Below are 21,534 nucleotides of genomic sequence, written 5' to 3'. Positions count from 1 at the left end.
TGGGAAAGTAGTGTTTCTTGGATAAATTTGGGTGCTCCGTTTTGTGGCGAGCAGTTATTTAGAATTGTAATATCCTCCTGAAGAAGAGATCCCCTAATTAGTTTGTAGCGACCTTCTTTATTTCTTCTCACTAATTTTAATTTGAAGTCTATTTTATCTGATATTAGGATTGCAACTCCCACCTGTTTATGGGAGCCATTTGCTTCGTAGATTTTGTTCCAGCCTTTCACATTCAAAATGTTTCTGTTTTTATGGGCAAGGTGTGACTCATGAAGCCAACAGATAGAAGGATCTTGTTTTTAATCCAACTAGGCAGTCTATGTTGCTTAATTGGAGAGTTAAGTCCGTTAATGTTGAGAGTTAGGACTGAGAGGTGTTTGGGAGTTCCTGCCATGTTATCCATCTTCTTGGGCACTCAGGCAACTGGGTTCTTCCTATGGTTCTTGGATTCTCAGTTTGGGTGCAGTTTCTTGGCCTTTCTTGTGGTCTTGTTGGTTTTCTATGTGTAGGACATCTTTAAGAATTGCAGTTCAGGGGCTGGGAAGATGGCTCAGTGGTAGAGCACGTGCCTTGCATGCCTGAGGCCCTGGGTTCGATTCCTCAGCACCACATAAGCAAAAAGAGAAAAGCCGGAAGTGGCGCTGTGGCTCAAGTGGTAGAGCGCTAGCCTTGAGCTGAAGAGCTGAGGGACAGTGCCCAGGCCCAGAGTTCAGGCCCCACAACCGGACCCCCCCCCCCCCAAAAAAAAAGAATTGCAGTTCAAAGCCATCCCAGGCAGGGAATTCCATGAAACTCTTTTCTCTAATGGACCACTAAAAACAAGAAGTAGTAATCATTAATGAGCACCTATACAGAACAGTGAGCACTCTCTCCTTTGAGTCATTGTAAGTGGGATAATCTGTTTGGCTTCCAGACATTTCTGTCTCTGTGCAGATGCTTTTTTGTTTTCTATCCATGGCCCAGCAGAATTAGAGACAGCACTATGTGTATCTCTGTCATGCATGTGTGGGTGACGTCACTCCACTGAGCCACAGCTACAGCATTGAATGACGTCAAGATCTCTGGACTCAAACACATGTACTTATTTGTCCATTGGACTCCTCCTGGCTGTACAATGTGGTGGTGGCCTGACAATATTCCTACTTCAAGCTCTTCAACACTTTGATTTCTTAGGGACTCTTCTGAATCATTCTTGTTCTCATAGAATTGTAAAGATCATTGAGAGTTTTGAAGTCTGAGCCTATCTGATGTTTTGGTCCTCTCTTGGGGAGCTTTTTCTCTTCTTATAACTGATTCAATTTCTCCATCCATTACTATTGAGGATTCTTAGGGACTGGGATGACAAGGCTCTGCTTGGCCAATTGTGTACTCTGTATTTTTGGATTTCAATAAGACATAATGACAAATAAGCAAACTGTTGCTGCAGCTGCTCATTTGGACAACTGTAGTTATTTTGGTGCACTTGGATTTCTTCACTAAAAAATACATTCATATATTCCTGTTGGAAACTGCAACAGATTAACATTCTGCTCTAAAATTCTTAAAGAAAGAAGAGAGAGAATGAGAGATTTTCCAGTAAAATACTCTCAGTAATATAGCAAAATAGACAATATGGGAACAGAAATATACAGCTAGGTCAGAGGATGGACTTGAATTACCATAATGAAAGCATGGAAATGTTCAACATCGTAACTTCTTATACTAGTAGATTAGCAATATAGTGATATTCAATCAGTGATATAGGATGGGTAGGAAGAATAATTGAGACAGGAAAGAGAAAGGAAAAAGCACAGTAGATAATGTAGTCATTAGGAAGTATGAAAGTATAAAGGACAGATTACACTAGAGGAATCATAAAATATCCAAGTTAGAATGCAAATTTAAGAGGTCTTGTTGGGAATGTGCTATGTCTCTAACATAACCAGAGAAATGAATAAGAGTAACTTGTTTGTTCAAAGAAGTCCTCACATTAAACTAAGATGTGATACAGATTGCTCTCAGAGCCTATAAACATTCTAGGCAATATCTATGTTTATCTTAATGTTTGTTTTTCCAGAACGTGATCTCTCCCTGAACCTGGAGAAAGAATTTCTCTCAGGTCTTATCAGGATGATGTAGCACTTGGGGACAAAGATGCAACCTAGGAGACCTGCACTGGAGGCCAAAATGGAGAAGACCTCCACGGCCACCATGACCTTCCCCTTGGTGCTGTGGTAGACAGGCAGGAAGGTGAGCCACACACTGCAGAACACCAGCATGCTGAAGGTCAGGAACTTGGCCTCATTGAAGGTGTCAGGCAAGTTTCTGGCAAGAAAAGCCACAGTGAAGCTGGCCAGGGCCAGAGAGCCAAGGTATCCCAGGATACAGTAGAAGGCAGTGAGGGAGCCCATGTTGCACAGGATGATGATGTATCCATGTTCAGATTGTGCATCTTTGTCCACAAAGGGAGGAGAGATTCCCAGCCAGAGGCCACAGAGGGTCACCTGGATAAGGGTGCAGATGGGGATGAGGAGGTTAGGAACCCAGAACAGCAGCCACTGCCTCATGCGTTTCCCTGGAGCAGTGAGCGTGAAGGCCAGAACCACAGTGATGGTCTTGGCCAGGACCGTGGAGACAGCCACAGTGAAGACCACTGCGAATATGGTGTGCTGGAGGATGCAGGAGGCTGTGTGGGAACGGCCAAGGAAGAGTAAAGAGCAGAGGAAGCAGCAGATGAGGGAGATGAGCAGGATGTAGCTTAGGGCCCAGTTATTGGCCTTGACAATGGGGGTGTCTTGGTGCTTGATAAACATCCCAAGAACAGCAGCTGTGAGTGCAGAGCAGCAAAGAGCTGTGCAAGCCAGAGCCATACCCAAGGGGTCTTCATAAGCCAGGAAGCTCTCAGTTTTCCTCAGGTAGTGATTTCTCTGGATGTTGGCAAACTGATAGTCTGCACACCTGATACACTGCTCCATGTCTGGTGAGGTGTGAGAATCACTATTTGTTTGTGATCAGTATTTGTCTTTCCTCTCAGGCCCCTTCATTCCAATAGCTAGCTCATTTTCCCGGATTTACCAGTTGACTTGTATTGAGTTCAATACCAATAGAGTAACTCTCTATATCAAAATGCTTTTGTAAGGTTCACTCCTGGATGGCTAGCAGACTCCACCCTCCTCGCAGCAAAGTCTCCACCCAGTACCTGCATTACCTAGGCAACTGGGACACCTGGAAGAGGTCACATCTGCATCCGCTGAGGTCACATCTGAATTTGATGTGGCCACACCTTTCCCCGCCCATACCCTAGATAAGGGCTAGCTCAGGCCCAGACTCTCTCTTTCTCTCTCTGTTCGTTTCTAGCTCTCTGCTCTCTCTGTTCTATTCTAGTTCTCTCTGTTCTTACCTCTGCTCTCTCTGTTCTATCCTAGCTCTCTCTGCTCTTTTCTAGCTCTTTTCTCTCTCTTTACCAGCTCTCTCTCTTTCCCTGCCACGTGGGGTGCCAACCTTGCCTGGTCCCAGCAGGTCTACTGAATAAACCTACCCCTTACCTGAATACCATGTGCGTGCTGGTGCTGTTCTTACTCGGCTACCTCTTTTTAAAATCCTAACATAAATGGTGCCGTGACTCGGATAAAGGGCTTAAAGTCAGGATAGCTGGGATTCCTCTCTGTTTTTTTCCTCTTTTTTCTTTTTTGTTTGTTTTTTCCCTTTTTGCTCTGAGGAATACCCACAGTTCTGATGGCCTTTTGCGAACCTGTCTGCTGCAGAAACAGCGCATCGATACCATTGCTGGCCTTCACATCCACGTCCACACCACTTCTCTACTCTGGTGAGTGAAACTACTCTACGGCTCTCTGTTGCTCAGTCTCTGTCCAGACGTGGCGCCATGCCAGAGAGCTCCTACGGCCTTTAGCTGAAAGGCCGGTCACCTCTGAAGCCGAGGACCCTTGGTTTTGAGGGCTTGGCCATTTCTCTCTAGAGGGCTCTGGGGGAAATCGGGACGCTGCTTCTGCCTGGTGAGCTCTCCTTTACTCACCAGACTGACTCTACTCATTTGATGGGGTGCTACGAATCACGCCTGAGCCGTGAAACCCCTTTGAAATGCTTCCTGGGCTCCCTGGAAAGCCAGAGAGCCTAATTTTATGCCATTCTCAGAAGTACACAGTTTTTGCTACTGCAATGGTAAATGGTCAGAAGTTTGTTTACTTTCGGGCTCTCTTTGCTCTCTGCCATTCATGTCCAACTTTCTACCCTTTTTTCTACAACTTTTTGGCTTGTGCCTTGAAGAGTGTGACGCAGGCTGGGTCCCAGGAACCCCCCTCTAGGTTCCCTCTCAAAGGCTAGCCAATGTAGGCTTGGTCTATTTGTTCAGGCTTTCTTTGCATTCTTTCAGAAATTCGTCATCTTGAATTCGCCATCTTGGCCACGTGGTGGGTTAAAGGTTTGGCCCCATCTGACCCTTAACCTTCCACTAAGTTTACTACTCCATCTATTCTAAGGTGCCTTGCTAACAAGTTGCTCTTTTCACAGGCCCTGGTAATGGAGGCACAACCATCTGATATGCTTTGTTAGCAAAGATGTCTAAATGTTGTCGAAATTTTAGGTTTTGAGTTTTGCCTTTTTTGTTCAATGTTGTGTATTCTACTGACTACATGGTTCTAAAATACTGGGCATATCTGTGCTAAAATTATCATCACATCTAATGAGTTTTGTCATTTCAGAATATTTGTTGGTCAATTCTTGATAAGAACCAGGTAAGCTCTACTTATTCTACTTGATCTCCTTGTTGCTTTAATTGGAAATAATAAAGGGCTTTTGTGGCAAAGATTTCGGTTCAAAGCCAGCCCAGGCTGAAAAATTCCTAAGACTCCATCTCCCAACTAACCTGCAAAGAGCCAGGCTGGAAGCATGGCTCAAGACTCTTATCTCTAACCAGCCAAATACTGGAAGTGCTATTGTAACTCAATGTGGTAGAGCACTAGCCTTGAGCAGAAGTGCTCAGGGACAGTGCCCAGGCCTTGAGTTCAAACCTCCTTGAATATTAGTGGTACTATAACTCAAAGTGGTTCAGTGCTAGCCTTGAGCAGAAGTGCTCAGGGACAGTACCCAGGCCTTGAGTTCAAATCTTGAATACCAACTGGGACAAGCCATCCCAGCAACGAGCACCTAGACTCAGCCAGTCTGGTGAACAAGGGAACGTGGAGAAGAGTAAGAGGAGATAATGTCACCTCAGCTACTTTGTGCCTGCCCTTTCAAAATTAACCAGAGCCGGGAGGTCAGTGGAAGTAAGAAGCCTACCCAGCCAATGTCTATACCTGTCTACCTATTAATGGAACAGGAATTTATATTCTTGCCTTTGTCACCTGACTTCTCTACCTAGTCGCCAGATGTCAGAAGTATCTAGGGACATTTCTACCAACATTTTCAGCCCCAAGTCCTTCCTCTTGTCATTTATTTGCTGCTTAGTATTTTTTTTTCCAGCCCCTCAATGCTCATGAGACTTCTCCAGACTTCACCTAAGGACTCAATCCACCAAGGGACAGCTGCTGCTCACTGCCTTCTCTGGGAGGAGACCAAATTCCAGCCTTTTACCCCTATTGTCGACGCCCCTTGTCAGCAGGAAGTAGCCAGAGAATCTGCGCCCTATTTCATGATTATTAAAAGGCTGGAATGTAAGGTTCACTCCTGGATGGCTAGCAGACTCCACCCTCCTCGCAGCAAAGTCTCCACCCAGTACCTGCATTACCTAGGCAACTGGGACACCTGGAAGAGGTCACATCTGCATCCGCTGAGGTCACATCTGAATTTGATGTGGCCACACCTTTCCCCGCCCATACCCTAGATAAGGGCTAGCTCAGGCCCAGACTCTTTCTCTCTCTGTTCGTTTCTAGCTCTCTGCTCTCTCTGTTCTATTCTAGCTCTCTCTGTTCTTACCTCTGCTCTCTCTGTTCTATTCTAGCTCTCTCTGCTCTTTTCTAGCTCTTTTCTCTCTCTTTACCAGCTCTCTCTCTTTCCCTGCCACGTGGGGTGCCAACCTTGCCTGGTCCCAGCAGGTCTACTGAATAAACCTACCCCTTACCTGAATACCATGTGCGTGCTGGTGCTGTTCTTACTCGGCAACCTCTTTTTAAAAACCTAACAGCTTTCACATCATATCTCTTTCTCACATTTCTTCTAACCCTCCACCCTTTCTATTTTTTATGTTTATCTCTTTCTTTCTTTCTTTTTTCTTACTTACTTACTTTCTTTCTTTCTTTCCTTCCTTCCTTCTCCCCCTCCTTCACTCCTTTCCTCCTTCCTTTTCTAGCTCCTTCCTTCTTTCCATCTGTCTGTCTTTCCTCCAGTGCTTGAACTCTGGCCACGGCACCTTTTCCAGAATATTCATGCTCAAACTACCACTGTACCACTTGATCTACAGCTAGAATTACAGCTGTTTGGGTGCTTAATGATGGGAAAGAATCTTACTGAGTTTCCCATACATAATTACATCGAAGCTCCATTCTCAAATCTCACCTGCCTGAATTGCTTGGATTAGAGGTGTGATACATAATTACCAGCATTATGTGCTGCATTTTTGACAGGTTATACCACTCTGGCACTCTGCTACTCATTCAAGAAATAATGGAGAATAGAGAATCAGCCCAACCACTTCACGTTGTACAAGAAGACCTAATCCAAGCCTCAATCTCCTCATTACACCAAACACAAACTTCTTGAGCATTTGATCTGTGTCAAGAACAGTGCTCCTCCACTGATATGATAAGGTCTGGGAAAGATCAGCTGGAGGAGGGAGAAGAGAAATGAAATGGAGATGATAAACTACTTCTGAATCTTTTATATTTGAAGAATTGCTAGTCAGCCTACTGCCAGTGTCAGACATGGAGTGATCATAACAAAGCCCCTAGTATTATTAGTGCATGCTAAATAGAAAATAAAATTTAATTAGAAATGAGTAGCAATAGGCACTCAGAAATGAAAGGCTGTGTTAGATCCACAATTCCATGATGATTTGCATATCATTTCAAAGATCAACAACTGTTCCTTGATATTTTCTTTTTTTCAGTCTTTAGCTTTTATTTTCTCCACTTCTTCCTTGTTTATTAAATATATGTTTTTATTGTAAAGATACTGTACAAGTGGTTACAGTTACATGAGTAAGGTTATGAGTACTTTTCCTATCGAACATTGTTACCCCTCCTTTGTTTTTTTTATGTTATTTTTATTGTCAAAATACTGTACTGAGGAGTCACAGTTACATGAGTATGGTAAAGAGTACATTTCTTACCTAGCATTGTTGCCTTCTTCTTTGTTTTTCCCCTTCTATCCCTTTCTTCTCCACTTACCCAGTACTCCCCCGACAATGCCAAGGTTGTAAAGTTCTTTTTCAATATAGTGTCTTGTACATCTCATGGTTACAATGGGTCAAGGTGTATCCCTATTTAAGCAGTTTGTTTTTTCCTTGCCCTTCCCAAATTAGGAAAATGTTTATACAAGATGCGAGGCACTAGAATCCAATACATTGAAAACAGGGGTTATACCATAGGGGTGGAACATACCAAAGAAACAGAAAAATCACATAGTACATTATAAATACATTAAAAAAGAAAGAAAAAACCACTTGTGTCCCTATCTTGGTGTTCATTTCGCTTAACATCAACTTATATGGTCATAAGTACATAGCTTTTGACCTTTTCTGCTTGTCCTAGACTTATACTAGTTATTGCAAATAATGGAAATCATGGGTAAACATTTTCTTTAAATACAAAAAATGTGACTGAGTAGAGGGGAACATGGGTATTCTCAAGATGAAGCCTGTAATAGATTAGAAAATACAACCAGAGATGTAATGGAGGGGCAGTGGGTGTTTCTTCTAAGGGAAGTATGGTTAACGGTAGCCCTGGAACTCTGCATGAAGGTGCACGTGTGTTCCTGCCATGTTACTGTAGATCACTCCACTGGCTTGCATGGACTTAAAGTTAGGAAGGAGAGATGGGGAATTTCTCTAACTAACAGACTCACCTGTTACATTAGAAATCTCATTCTCTGGGCAAGGAGTGCAATCAAAGGAACAGGTAGCATTTCCCTCCAGAGAGGCCTTCTTGAATCCAGGACCACAGCTCTCACTGCACACAGACTGAGGAGTCTGAGAATATTCAGATGAAAGTTAGTGGAAGTGGCGCTGTAGCTCAAGTGGTAGAGCACTCGCCTTGAGTTGAAGAGCTGAGGGACAACGCCCAGGCCCAGAGTTCAAGCCCCATGACCGACAAAAAAACAAAACAAAACAAAAAAAAAACCCAAAAAACTATATAGAGCACTCAGATGAAAGTTAGTGACCATGTATCCTTTTCCTGACATCTGAGACACTCCAGTGATTTAGGGGAATTGATAATCAAAACACATAATCTTTATATGCACACAGCAAATGAATTTACTGAATCTTCTTACAGTTTCATCTGACATGAGCTGAAGAACATGTGGGGCCTCAACACCCAGCACTCATACTATCGGGAAGTCATGGAGCCTTGAAGTGTTGGATGTTAATTCTAGGAAATTAGGAAATGATAGTTAATCCTGCATCCTATTCTTGAATTCAGGTGATCTGTTCATAGTTGAATAAGAGCATGATAGGACAATCACTCAAGGAAACTTCAAGCCCACACTCTAAAGCATGGCTAATTGCTTTGGAGGTGCTGCTGTACCCAGGGCCATTCACATCTCTCTTGGCTTCCTAGCTGTCACGAAGTGGGTGAATTTTACTGGCCGATGCTCCTTTCATTACATCCTGTCTCACTAGACTAAGAAGCAACAATCTATCCAACCGTGGTCTGAAATCTCCAGGCAGAAGCAAAGCAAGCCTTTCTGCCTTCTCATTTGATTCCCTCAGATATTTTGTCACAGTGCTGGAATGATGATTCACAGGGGTCATTTAATTTTATGATATTCACTATGCAAACATAGAACAACATATTGGTCATGATATGTACCCCTGTTCCCTACATGAATCTGTTAGCAAGAAACTTCCAGAAGAAAGTTTTGAAATGTACACCACTGAGCCATAGTTTTATTGAACAAACTTTAAAACAGGATAAGCTTATTGCTCATTTATACATAGATCATGCCATTATGGTTAGAAAAGACTGACCCCTGGGGAGAAATAAGGATGTGGTGACATTGTCTACAAGCATTGTGATCATAACCTGACTTAGGGAATTGTAAGCTCTTTCTTCAACTACTTCCTAATAACAATACATGTTTTAAAAGGAGAGAGTAAAAAAAGTAGAAATGACCCACCTTGGTAATTCCTATGGGCCACTCTATCAGATTTTCAAACAAAATCAGTTGTTGACCATGTGGCTTAAATAGAGAAAACTTGCCAACTTTCACCTTTTGTCCCAGACCTTCTGGAAAATTCCAAAAGCTCTTAATGTCATACTCTGCCTCCAATTTCCTTTCCTCATTTAAACCACTTGGTCTCCAAGAGGATTGGTAAATTGGATCTTCTTCAAAAAGGGATGCAGCTAAAAGGGACACATTACAGTATGGTGAAGTGCTTTCCAGTGTTATCACAGAACCCCAGAACAATGGATTACTCTTCATTCCCATCCCCTGATTCACACACACCACAGAAATCCAACCAACTGTATCAAATGCAGGCCCACAGCAGACTAAAGTGCTACCAAGTTCTAAAACCTTGGTATCCAGGATCGGTTGCAGAAACTCAATTTCAAGGGAATGAAACTCTAGCCACATCCAACAAAATAATGAATTATCATATGATAGACCCCAACAGACTCTCTAAAGTGCATTCCAATCACTTGTTTTGTGATTCTGATAAGAGAATAAGTCTGAAATATAGGTAAATAAGAAACTAAGTAGAATCATAGAATATTTGTGACAACTATGAAAGATTACCTTAAGCACGACTTCGTTCTCTGCGTGTGTGTGTGTGTGTGTGTGTGTGTGTGTGTGTGTGTATGTGTGTGTATGCCTGCTCTGTGGTGTGTTCTCACAGTTTAGGCACTCAACTTGGTTTTTTTTGTTGTTGTTGTTCTTTTCAAAGTAATCATTCTGTCCATTGAGCCACAGCTCCCCCTCTGGCTTTTTGGTGGTTAATTGTAGTCATGAGCGAGTCACAGGTGTGAGCCACTTGTGTCTAGGCAATATTAGGTTTTCAAGAACTAGTCACTCTTAGAGGAGATCTTCACTAGCTATGCAATGGAAAAGGTTCTCATATCTAAAATATACTTGGAACTCAAAAATTAAATGCCCCAATAAGAAATCCTCAAAGAAACAACTGCCCAAAAAATAAGTGGGCTAAAGCCTTAAAGCGAAACTTCTCTGAAGAGGAAAGAAGGATGGCCAATAGACACATGAAGAAATGCTCAACCTCCCTATCCTTAAAAGAAACGCAAATCAAGACAACATTGAGATACCACCTCACTCCAGTTAGAATGGCTAAAATCAAGAACTCTAATAACAACAGATGCTGGAGGGGATGTGGACAGAAGGGCACCTTACTGTATTGCTGCAGGGAGTGTAAACATGTTCAACCACTTTGGATAGTAGTATGGAGGTTCCTCAAAAGACTCCACATAGAGCTCCCCTATGACCCAGCAGTCCCACTTTTGGGACCAAATGTTTACAAACAAGACCACACTAAAGCTACTAGCATGACTACGTTTATTGCAGCATTATTTACTATAGCTAAGATGTGGAACCAACCCAGATGCCCCTCAGTAGATGAATGGATCAAGAAAATGTGTTATATATACAAAATGGAACTCTGCCTCCATCAGAAAGAATGACATTGCCCAATTTGTTAGGAAATGGAAAGGCTTGGAAAAAATTATATTAAGTGAAGTAAGCCAGGCCCAAAGAAACATAGGACCCATGGTTTCCCTTATTTGCAATATCTAGTATACGTCTGAATCAAGCAGAAAAGTTCAGATAAGGTGATGTTAGGGAAATGAACCTTAAGTTATATATTGAAATGTTTTTTTTTCTTTCATGTGATAGTTTCTAACACATTTATAAGATTATTTCTTTGTTGCTTTGTATGTCCCTCCCCCACAGTATAACCCCTGCTTTTACTGTATTTGATGTTGGTATAATTCGTGGAGGGAAGGGGAAAAACAAATCGTTTAAATAGAGATACAGGTGGACCCATTGCAACAATGAGATGTACAAGTCGTTATGTTGAAAATGAACTTCACAGCTTTGGGTGGGGGGGGGAGGATTGGTTGTGGACGGTGGGGCGTGGGGAGGATGGGTAAGGATGGGAAGGGGAAACAAAGGAGGAGGCTACAATGCTTGATAAGAAATGTACTCATTATTTGCCAATGTAATTGTAACCCCTCTGTACAGTATTTTCACACAAAAAAAAGAACTACTCACCCTTAATCTGTTATTTTAAAAAGGTACAAGGAGAATTTGAATATATCCTATTGAAAAGGGGACGGCTTTTTACACACATAGTGAGGATGGGGACAGAAGACACAGCACTTCCTTGTCACGGATGCAACCTTCTTCAAGAACATTGTCTTCACAGCTCTACTGTCACTTCATGGAGAGCACAACAGACTCTCTAGTATTTGCCAAAATGGTGCCAGACAACCTAGTTGCATCTGCTATGAAATCTTACATAGAAGTTTTGCATGCTTAGAGTAGGTCACCCAAAAGCAAACCATTACCTGTGAAGAGAGAAATGCCCTGGGTTGCCATTGTGCACTCTTGGCTCTACCATGTAATGAAGAAACATCTGGTGGAGGGCATGGGCCACAGCATACACAGCATTGTAGATGTTGTAACTCTCATCTGACATGGTCATGTCAAAAATGTGCCTCAGCAACCAATGCAGTGTGGCATTGTATGAACAGTGCCCCAAGTCTCTGCAGTCAGACTTAATCAGTAGGCTATAAACAGACTGAATCCATGACCTGGGAAGGGAGTTATTTGCTGAGTTCTTGGAGAAGGACTCTGTCAGAATAAAATTGGTGAACGCAGCAGTGTTTCTATGATGGTGAGAGAAGATAAGAGGTGCATGGAAAGAGTCAATCAGAAAATGCCTTTTAATAATAGTCACATCATCATAGGGTGAGTTCAGGACCCAGACTTTGCCTGAATTAAAAAGTGCCTAAATTTAAGAATAAAGCTTAGTAGAAATTTACTGTCCGCGTAAAGGATAATCACATTGGTTGATAAGTCCATTAGCTGGCGCTGCATCGATAGATCATTTGATAAATCTGAAAGGACACTGTAAGTGATCATGTTCTCAAAGGCAAAGCAGACTCTATTCTTGCCCATCTCTTCTCTCAATTCTGAGAGGAACCACATACCATGTTGTTTTCCGTCATGGATAGTCCCACCCAGTTCCAGCTGAAATGAAGCATCAATGAGACCATGGCCAGGGCTAGACCTGAGTTCTTGGCAGCCATCTGATAGACAGTACCAAACTTTTCATGGTCACTCAGGAGAGGATCAAAGACTCAAAGGTGAACTACAGGGAACAAATGGAAACAACATCAGGAAGAGTATGGTCATAGGCAAATCTCAGTCCTGATGTGAACGACACAACAACTGGTAGTACAGTGGTGGGAACAAAAGTTTGCTTTTCCCATTTGCAAAGTCATCTCCCATGTTCTGAAGTCTTTGTAGACATGTACAGATAAGGCTCAGCGCTTTGGGTCATCCTTTCCTCTCAACACCCCTCCTTTTATTTGCAGCAATGAAAATGTGTATTCCCACCCACTTTTGGAGGCTTCTCCCTGTGAGATTATGCATTTGGAAGGGTTTGTGATACCACCTCCTCTTCAGCCTGTTGAGGACAGAGTCACTGTGGATATGGCTTCACATCTGCCCACCTCTCCAAGCCTCACCTGTGGATGTTTGCAGAGGTCCAGCAGTGTCCCTATTGAGAAGAATGTGCTTGAGGTTCCTGTGAGTGCTGCTATCGCTTTGCTGTCTCTTCTGCAGGTGTAATTAGGGATGCTTTTATTCTTCCCAGACAGCCAGGTGAGTGGATCCTCTAACAGATCAGTACCTGAGTAATGCACAGTATAGATCTCAAACCCCAGAGTCATGTTGGGTAGCAGATGGGGATTCTTGTTGATCTCCTCCACAGCCAGCAGCAGGGTGAGAAGCAAGTGGTATTTCTTTAAGTTGTTCCTGCCCAGAAATCACAAAATTTGGGTAGGTATACTAGTATTACAAATGATTAACTGCAAATCTCATGACTTTGTTGAATCAAATGTTGATTTCTACACACAGTAATATGTATAGATTTCACCGGATGGCATTCTAATTTGGAGTCTAAGAAAAGTTGTTTGAATTGGGAGAGTTCCTGAACAGGTCTTGATCAGCATACATGAGATGACTATTCTTCTGAGATTGCAGAGAGAGAGAGAGGGTGGGGGGAGTGAGCAAGCTGGCTTTTCCTCTCTAACCTGTATGGATATGTGAAAAACACTGCTGTCTGCTGTGACATAGGAACAGGCCCAGGTCACATCCCAAATCATTTAGTAACTTAAAGTAGCTGTGCATTTGGAAAAACTCTTAAGAAATACAATTCCAATTGGGAGCAGATTGTCCACCTGAGTTCCACCAGTATGAACAGAGAGGCAGGGCCTGCTGTGTTAGGAGTAAATAAGAAAGCAGGCTGTTTTGTGTCTGTGCTCACTTGCCACACATTTGCCAATGGTGCATCCTTCTGCAAAGAAGTGAATCTTTCCTTGTGAGGAAAGTAAAGAAATCACAGAAGTACAAAATTCATTTGATGTGGTAGAGGCACACTAAGCTGACTCAGAGAATTTCATCATTCAAGGGGATTCCTCTGAAGCAGAGCAAGATGGCAGCCCAGGAAGCTAGAACATGAAGATTGCCTCACCCAACAAAGAACAGATGAGAGTCAGGGAGTATGGACTGGAGGATACTTCTCTAGTAGAACAAACAACAGAAAAGGATGTGTGAGAAAAGGGGGAAGAAGCCATCTCCATGTTCCTCCCCATCAATAGCATTATACCTCATTATGGACAGAAATCCTCTAACATTGCAGGGAGGGAGAGAATTAAAGTTAAATCTCAGCACCATCCCTATACACTGAGACCAGTGATGGGGATGTGCTTATAGTTTCTACTCTTGTGTCCAGACCTTTAGAATGTGCCTCTGGTACTGGTCTAGGACAGAGAAGGAAGACACTGCCACAACCTCTCTCCTCCAATCTCTTGAACGACAGCAAGTATGGGATACAACCTTATAGTGAGCAGGGCAGAAGATTGGGTCAGAGTTTTTCTTAGAACCCTTTGTCAGGCATGTCATGGTTGGACCAATTATCCAGAATAATCTAGAGGCACTGTTTGGTGCTAGCCCCACAGCTTCCATTAGAATCTTTCAGGAGGTTTTGGAAGGTCACTGAGGCAGAACCAAATGCCATTTGCATCAGTTTCCACCATGGGTGGAGTAGGCTGACACCCGTCTTCTTGCTTACCCTTGTGATGCTAGATAGCCTGAGTAGATGGTGCTGTTCACCAAGATGGTCCTGTGGCTTACTTTTTTTTGTGGTTGGTTGTGGGGCTTGAACTCTATGCCTGGGATCTCACCGTAAAATTTTCAGCTTAAGACTAGCTCTCTAGCACTTGAGGCACAGCGCCACTTTTGGCTTTCTTTTATTTTACTGGAGATAAAAGTCTCACAGACTTTTCTGCCTGGGCTGGCGTTGAACCCAAGTCCTCAGATCTCAGCCTCCTAAGTAGCAAGAATTCTAGGCATCAGCCACCCGTGCCCGGCTTGTGGCTTCCTTTACAAACCTTACCATGGTGCTGTAGCATTGCATGGTTTTCCATCCCAATTATAATAGGTAAGACAGGGAAGTAAGATGGTGATATTGTCCCACAGCTTAGTGTGGGCTAGATAATAGCACTAGAACTGTGCCATGACCATATAGCCAGGACAGCCTCTGGCAGACTCTGTTATCACCTCAATACCTGAGAAAGTCATCTACCACCAGACAATCTGAATTCTATATCAGCTATAACTAATTGTGTATGGTTGTGGGCATCTTGGCTCATGAGCACACCTCTACCACATTCAACCTGAGTCAATCTTAGTACTCACCCAGCACTTTATTGGTCTTGATATCAGTAGACTGAGGATGATGTACTCAAGCAGGATAGACTAAAGAAAATGAGTACTGGTTAATGCATGCCAGGAATTAAAAAACTCAAGCTTAAAGTTTGTCCATCTACTTCCCTTTTTACTAAGGGAATGAAGTCATTTAAGGGGAAATGGAGTAGAATAGATTAGCAAAAAATGAGGTATGGGAAGCTCACAGCAAACAGAGAGCTATTCATCCATCTACATAACTTAAGATTAAGGGACCAAAGTCATTGAGCACAAAAAGAATGTGGATAAATTAAGGAAAAAATGAGTCCTAGAGAAGGCAACTCAGAAACATGTGATTTAGAAACACAGGGCAACTATCTTTACTTTAAAGAGAGGCAACAGGTTGCATTGCTTCCTGAGAGATGCATTTCTCATCATATGAATTAGCAGTTGTCTTGTAGGGCAAATGCCTTCCCCCCTAAACACTCCCCCAAAACTTATGCAACATCCTATGCCAAATATAGGCAACAGCACACCTTCCTTCCCTCAAGGATAATCATCTGGAAAGAATGGCCAAAACATACAGAAACTCAGAAAGTGTAACACCAGGAGTGATTAGAGCAAAGACGACAAACCTATGTTTGTGTAACTTTGAAGTCAGACGTCCTGCCTTTACCATCTGAATACCCCTGGCAGCCCAAGAGCTGTGTCTCTCCTCAGTTAGATTGTGTCTTTGCCTTTCTGCTTCCTGTTTGTCTACTTGCTTGTTTGTTTGCTTCCTTACTCAGGAAAGCTCTGCCACATTTTCTTCCTGTTGTGACTTGTCTAGAATTTCTTCTTCTGCGATCAGAGTCCAGGATCCCAAGAGAAGAGTCCCTACTTTTAGAGGGAAACTTCATTAGCCTTCATCTACTTTGGCGACCCTGCTGTTTGGTATTCCAGGTGTAATAGAGTTCGGCGGCCACAGCTGTGTCTAATGCCTGTTCCAGCACACAGATCTTTCTATTACTAGGCAGAATCTATGCACAAGGCCATTCCCTGTGGATGAGGCATATGGTCCCCCTGTGCACCCAGGAGAAGGCATATTTGGACCCATGAGTCATTGGGGTTCTCATGAGGTTTTTAGAACCACAGAGTACTTGTGACTAAAATTGCCTTTGGTTTTCTCTGGTACTGAAGTGGTTTATTGCCTCACAGCTGACTTCTCATAGGCCTTGAGCTCCCTCTAGTGTTGCCATTGTGGAAGTCACTACAGACTCAGGAACAGTGAAGCCTGCCTGGAATTTCTGGAAAGACAGGCACAAAGCCAGACCAGTCAGACTGGTATAATTCGGAGACATTTCAAAGGCCAGATGATATCACATGTCAATATGAATCAAGAATGTTCCAGAACGATGAGTTTTCCTAGCATTCAATATAATCATTTTAGGGAAATTCTCATAGAGAGAATCTCTACTCTCATGGATGTTTGCTGATGTCATTGTGTGCAATGTAACTGAGGCTTGACATCTTGAATGTCAGTAATAATAAATATGAATTGGGAACTGGTGGCTCAGGCCTGCAATTATAACTACTAAGGAAGATGATATAGGAGAATTATGTTTTGTAGTCACTTTGGGCAGGAACGTCTGTGACACATTTTATGTGCAAACAACTCCACAGAAACTGGTGCAGAGCTGTAGGTCAAGTGTTAGAGTGCCAGCCATGACAGAAAAAATGCCAAGGGACAGCCATCAGGACTTGAGATGATGCCTGAGTACCAGAGTGTGTGTGAACATGCACACACACACACACACACACACACACACACACACACACACACACAGCTCAATTAGAGAATGGACAGAGAAGAGGATAGCTCTGATGTCTGCCACCTCCCATGGGGTATGTTTCTAATGCTGGCTTTACACATAAGCCACATCTTTCTCGCTCACTTCCTCACCACATTAATTTGGTTTCAGTATCTCTCATAAATCTCTCATGGAATAAAGTATTCCTCTCCTGAACAAACCCCATACAGGGTGTTTTCACACAACTTGTCTGAGAAGATTCATCCATGATTTCCTTAGTTCACAGAGAATTCTATAGATCTGAAAGTAGTGAACTCACCTGGGTCAAATGCATGAATGAAAGTGTGTATAAAACATATGAAAAAGCTAGGCACCTTTGCTCACGCATGTCATCCTGTCTACTCAGGGGGCTGAGATCTGAGGATCAGGGTTCAAGGCCAGCCAGGGCAGAAGAGTCCATGAGACTCTTATCAACAATAGACCACTAGAAAATTGGAAATGGCACTGTGCCGCAAGCAATCGAGCACTTGTCTTAAGCTGAATAGCACAGGGACAGTATCCAAGCCTTGAGATCAAGACCCATTACTGTTAATATATATGAAAAAAACATTCAAATCTAGTTTAGGAAGTTATGAGCAGGGAAAAATAAATAAGCTTGGAAAAATGTTGGAGAACAAGGAATGGAAACACAGTTTCTGGGAATGACATAGGAGACAGGCCAAGACATGGATAGCAGGACAGAAGCTTACTTGCATTAGTTAAGGGGAAAAAATCAAATGTGTCATGCATCTCTTATTACTGATCTTCCCACAGCTCCCCATTTCCAAAGCTTTGCTGACATGAAATAACCCCAGAAGCAGAAACTGCATGTCTATCCTAAGAAACATTGCCCTGAAGGAGGTCCAAACACTGGTCCTGTTTTAAGAAGTATAAAGAACAGAATGGATTGAAGATTCCCTGGCCTTTGCCCTATGGATGGGGACATTGCACTTTAATGTCTTTGTATGGACTCTTGGTCACCCCAGTCACCCTGAGTAACAGTGATGAGTGGAGGAGTCACAGTGATGGTGGGGTGGTCTGGACATCTCTGGAAAGGGGAGGAGAGTGAAGACAGACAGAAACCTCTGTACCCTTCAAAGAAAGAAAATATTCATTGGGAACACCTGAAATGAAGTAGAGCTGTTGTAGTGAGGGCAGTGTAGAAGATGCAGAGCACATCAATGATTGTGTGCAAACTTCCCCCACATCTGACTGTAACACAATGAGAAAATTCAAAATTTAAGAAAATCCAAGAAATTACTTACTGAATGTTCTGTTGCTGCAGGGTAGGGTCATTCATGCCTTGAACGACCAATTCCCAAGAATAGAGGGGGTAAAACCCAGCAATGACCATATCTCCCCTGCTGCACGCCACAGATTTCTCTGTGCAATTGTGTCTGCCATCTTCAGAGAAAGTGATCAGGAGAGGATGCTGGAGGAGAAGCAGTGTCAGAGCCACAGGGAACATTGTTGCTGATTTGACATGGAGCTGTGATTCTGGATGTAGACTGTGCCTGCAGCGTCAGGTGGGTGTCTAAATGGATCTTTTTTGTGGCTTCTTGTTTCCTGGATGGCCTCCACTGTCCTAGAGGAATACAGAGCCTGTTCTGCCCTCTGGCTCTGCATCTGGGGCCCAGATTCAAGGTCAAAACAGAAGTTAGAAAACATGTGTACCATCTTCCTCTCCACACTCTTAGGACCATGATTTCATCCAAGACTGTAGATAATGAAACTCCAGGGATGGATTCCTCTCTTGTTGAGTTGTTCACAAACTTGTGTGAAAGCAAAAAGTTGAAAGCAAAAAAAGCACAACCAATCAAGGGTCACTAGGGATGATGGGAATGGATGGCAGCAGTGGATGCCATGTGAAGGTCAAATGATCATAGAACGCCATGGCCAGCAAAGGCGCAGTCAAAGTTATTGGAGCACTATCAAAGATGAGGATGGGCAGGCTCACAACCTAGGGAAAAGGGAGACGCAGAAGTTTGGTGAAATGACCCATTCAGGTTTTTATACCAACTGCACATGCATAAGAATCCAGAAGAGCTCAATATATTTATTTACTGCTGCAGGTGTTACCAACAGTGTCCTGGAATTCTACCATTACAGATCAATACTTCAAGGTCAATGCACTTATCCAATTAGACCTTTGCACTCTGAATCTTGAACTACTTCAGTGCTTGCATGTTGTTGACCATCAGACTGCACCTATCAATATATTGGCAGTCCATGGTTAGACAGAGATGTTCTATGATCTATGACTTTCTGGGAACATAGCAGGCCTACACACTGAGGATCCTGGTAGCTGTGGGTGTATGAATGGGTCTTGCTCTGCTGTGTCCCCATCATGTCCTGACTACCCCGGGAATTCTTGTTCCCACTTGGACAGCTGCGTGGTGCCAGCTCTGTCCATGTCTCCCTACCTGTCTTCTCTATTAGTTCCTCATACTAGAAGTGAAACCACGGTCACAACATAGGTTCCTGCTCTGCACAGACTTCACCATGGTGGCTGGTTCTGTGAATTGGCGGCATATATTTATTAGGAAGGTCTTGGCAAATGTAAATTGGAAAAGTAAGGATGCAAATGCTATTTGGTGTTGGTAGCCAGCAAGAACTTGCAAGAGCATCAGTGCTGGGGCCAACCTGACTTGGGTTCTGAGGTAGAAATCTTTGTTGCTTCTAGACCCAGGATTATCGGTATGAGCCAGCTGTGGCTGGCTCAGAGGACAAACTTTTATCCCATTCTCCTTATCTATTACTCTAACTATTTTTGTTCAGTCTGCCCAAGAGAACAGGCCCTCCCCACTTCATCTTCACTTGCCTGAAACCAGTAGTCACCTGTCAATCACCTGACTGGGAGTCAGCAAAGGACCCCACAATCTGAGGTCACTTCCTCATCCATAGAGGTCACTTCCTGTACCATCCTGGTCACACTTCCCTAGCACAGTGAGAAGTTCCCCAGACTCTGTGGTCACTTCCACATCCGCTGTGGTCCTGGCTCAGCACAAGTCCCTTTCTCTCTCTTTTTATTTTCTTGTTTTCCCCCTTTTCCTCTGTCATCTCCATGGGCCTCCATCTCCTGAGGGTGCGCAATTTGCCTTTTCTGCCTGATCCATGTATCAGGTTTCCTTGCTGGAGAAGCTAACAATTTCTACTTCATTGTCATTGATGTCTGTTCTAGTACTCTATGCCGTCTTCCCCCTACATTTCAAAAATAAAAGAAATCTTGGGGAAATGTGTTGCCTCTGTCTATCTGAGTGCTTTCTTTCTGTATGTCTGTTTGTCTGTGTATATTGTAAATGTGTTGTACAGAGGAGTTACCATTATGTAAATCCGGTATTGAGTACATTTCTGTTTTTACAATGTTACCCAGTTTTTCCCTCCCTGTCCCACCCACAGGTTGTATGCTTCATTGTTCACACGGTGTCCAGTATATACCACTGCTGCATTTACCAGGGTGATTAACTGAACACGATGTTCTCCACTTCCTCCCATATTCCTGACTCTAACATAGAATTGCATGCTCAAGACTCCTTGTGTCTGTGTGACTCAATTTACTTTTTCCATTCATGTGTTGATTGGAATGGAGCCTGGTTCTGCAACTCAGCTTCTAAGTAGTGCCATGATAAACACTCACCATATGTAAACATAGACATAACAAACACCAATATTCCTGTGTGTGTAATATGCATATAAAATTATATCTTTTGTCATATTATATTACCAACGGTGTTATAATATTTCTTTTGGCCATATCCACATTAGTGTCTGTTTTTAATTTTCTGGAAAATCAATCAACTTATTTATAGCTAATTATTTTATAATGAGTTCTATTTTATGAAACTCAAGATGTACTCATCTGCTACTTACTTGAACATTTTGTGGGTATAAAAATTGAAGACGGGAAGTGGTGCTGTGACTGAAGTGGTAGAGTGCTAGCCTTGAGCTGAAGAGCTGGGAGACAGTGCCCAGGCCCAGAGTTCAAGCCCCACAACCCAACAAAAAAAATTGAAGACTGTTTTTGCTTCTGAAGTCATTTTTTATCCAAATGACACCTCTTCCTCAAGACTTTCATTTACTACTTCCCTTGGTCATGGGACTTGAACTCTGGGTCTAGGTGCTGTGCCTCAGTTTTCAGCTCAAGGAGAATGCTCTATCCCTTGAGCCACAGCACTGCTTTTGGTTTTCTGGTGGTTAATTGGAGATAAGAGTCCTACAGAGTTTCATGCCTGGGCTGGCTTTGAACCCTGATCCTCAGATCTCAACCTTCTGAGTAGCTAGGATTACAGGTGTGGATCACTGGCACCTGGATTCCTTACTGAATTTTTAAAAATTACATGTTTAATTAACTCTTTGAAAACATTTGATCTCAAAATGACATTTTTAAAGATGTAAAGTAGTAATCCTTAGACAAACTGGTTATAAATTGATATTTCCCGTTTGGTTTTAAAGCAGGGAGAACAGAAGAATCACATGTAGACTGACATTGCATGAGGAGTCCAAACTTAACAAACTTGAGGGATCTCAGACCATCTCTTGGTGTTTTCAAAATGCAGCTGATTGCATCACTTTACATATCACACTTGTAACTTTCTTCAGGTAATATTTAAAGGAAAGCAACTTTTAGTTAACA

At 42.8% G+C, this 21,534-nt stretch overlaps 1 pseudogene; it reads right to left on the bottom strand.

The window, feature by feature from the left end:
* Nucleotides 1-2,015: 2,015 nt before the first annotated feature.
* On the bottom strand, nt 2,016-18,369 carry LOC122119631 (annotated as a pseudogene).
* Nucleotides 18,370-21,534: the final 3,165 nt, after the last annotated feature.

This window comes from Dipodomys spectabilis, unplaced genomic scaffold (assembly GCF_019054845.1).
Source record: "Dipodomys spectabilis isolate Male_0828 unplaced genomic scaffold, ASM1905484v1 ptg000173l, whole genome shotgun sequence".
In the NCBI taxonomy this organism is placed as follows: Eukaryota; Metazoa; Chordata; class Mammalia; order Rodentia; family Heteromyidae; genus Dipodomys; species Dipodomys spectabilis.
This window is presented reverse-complemented; position numbering and strand designations above follow the sequence as displayed.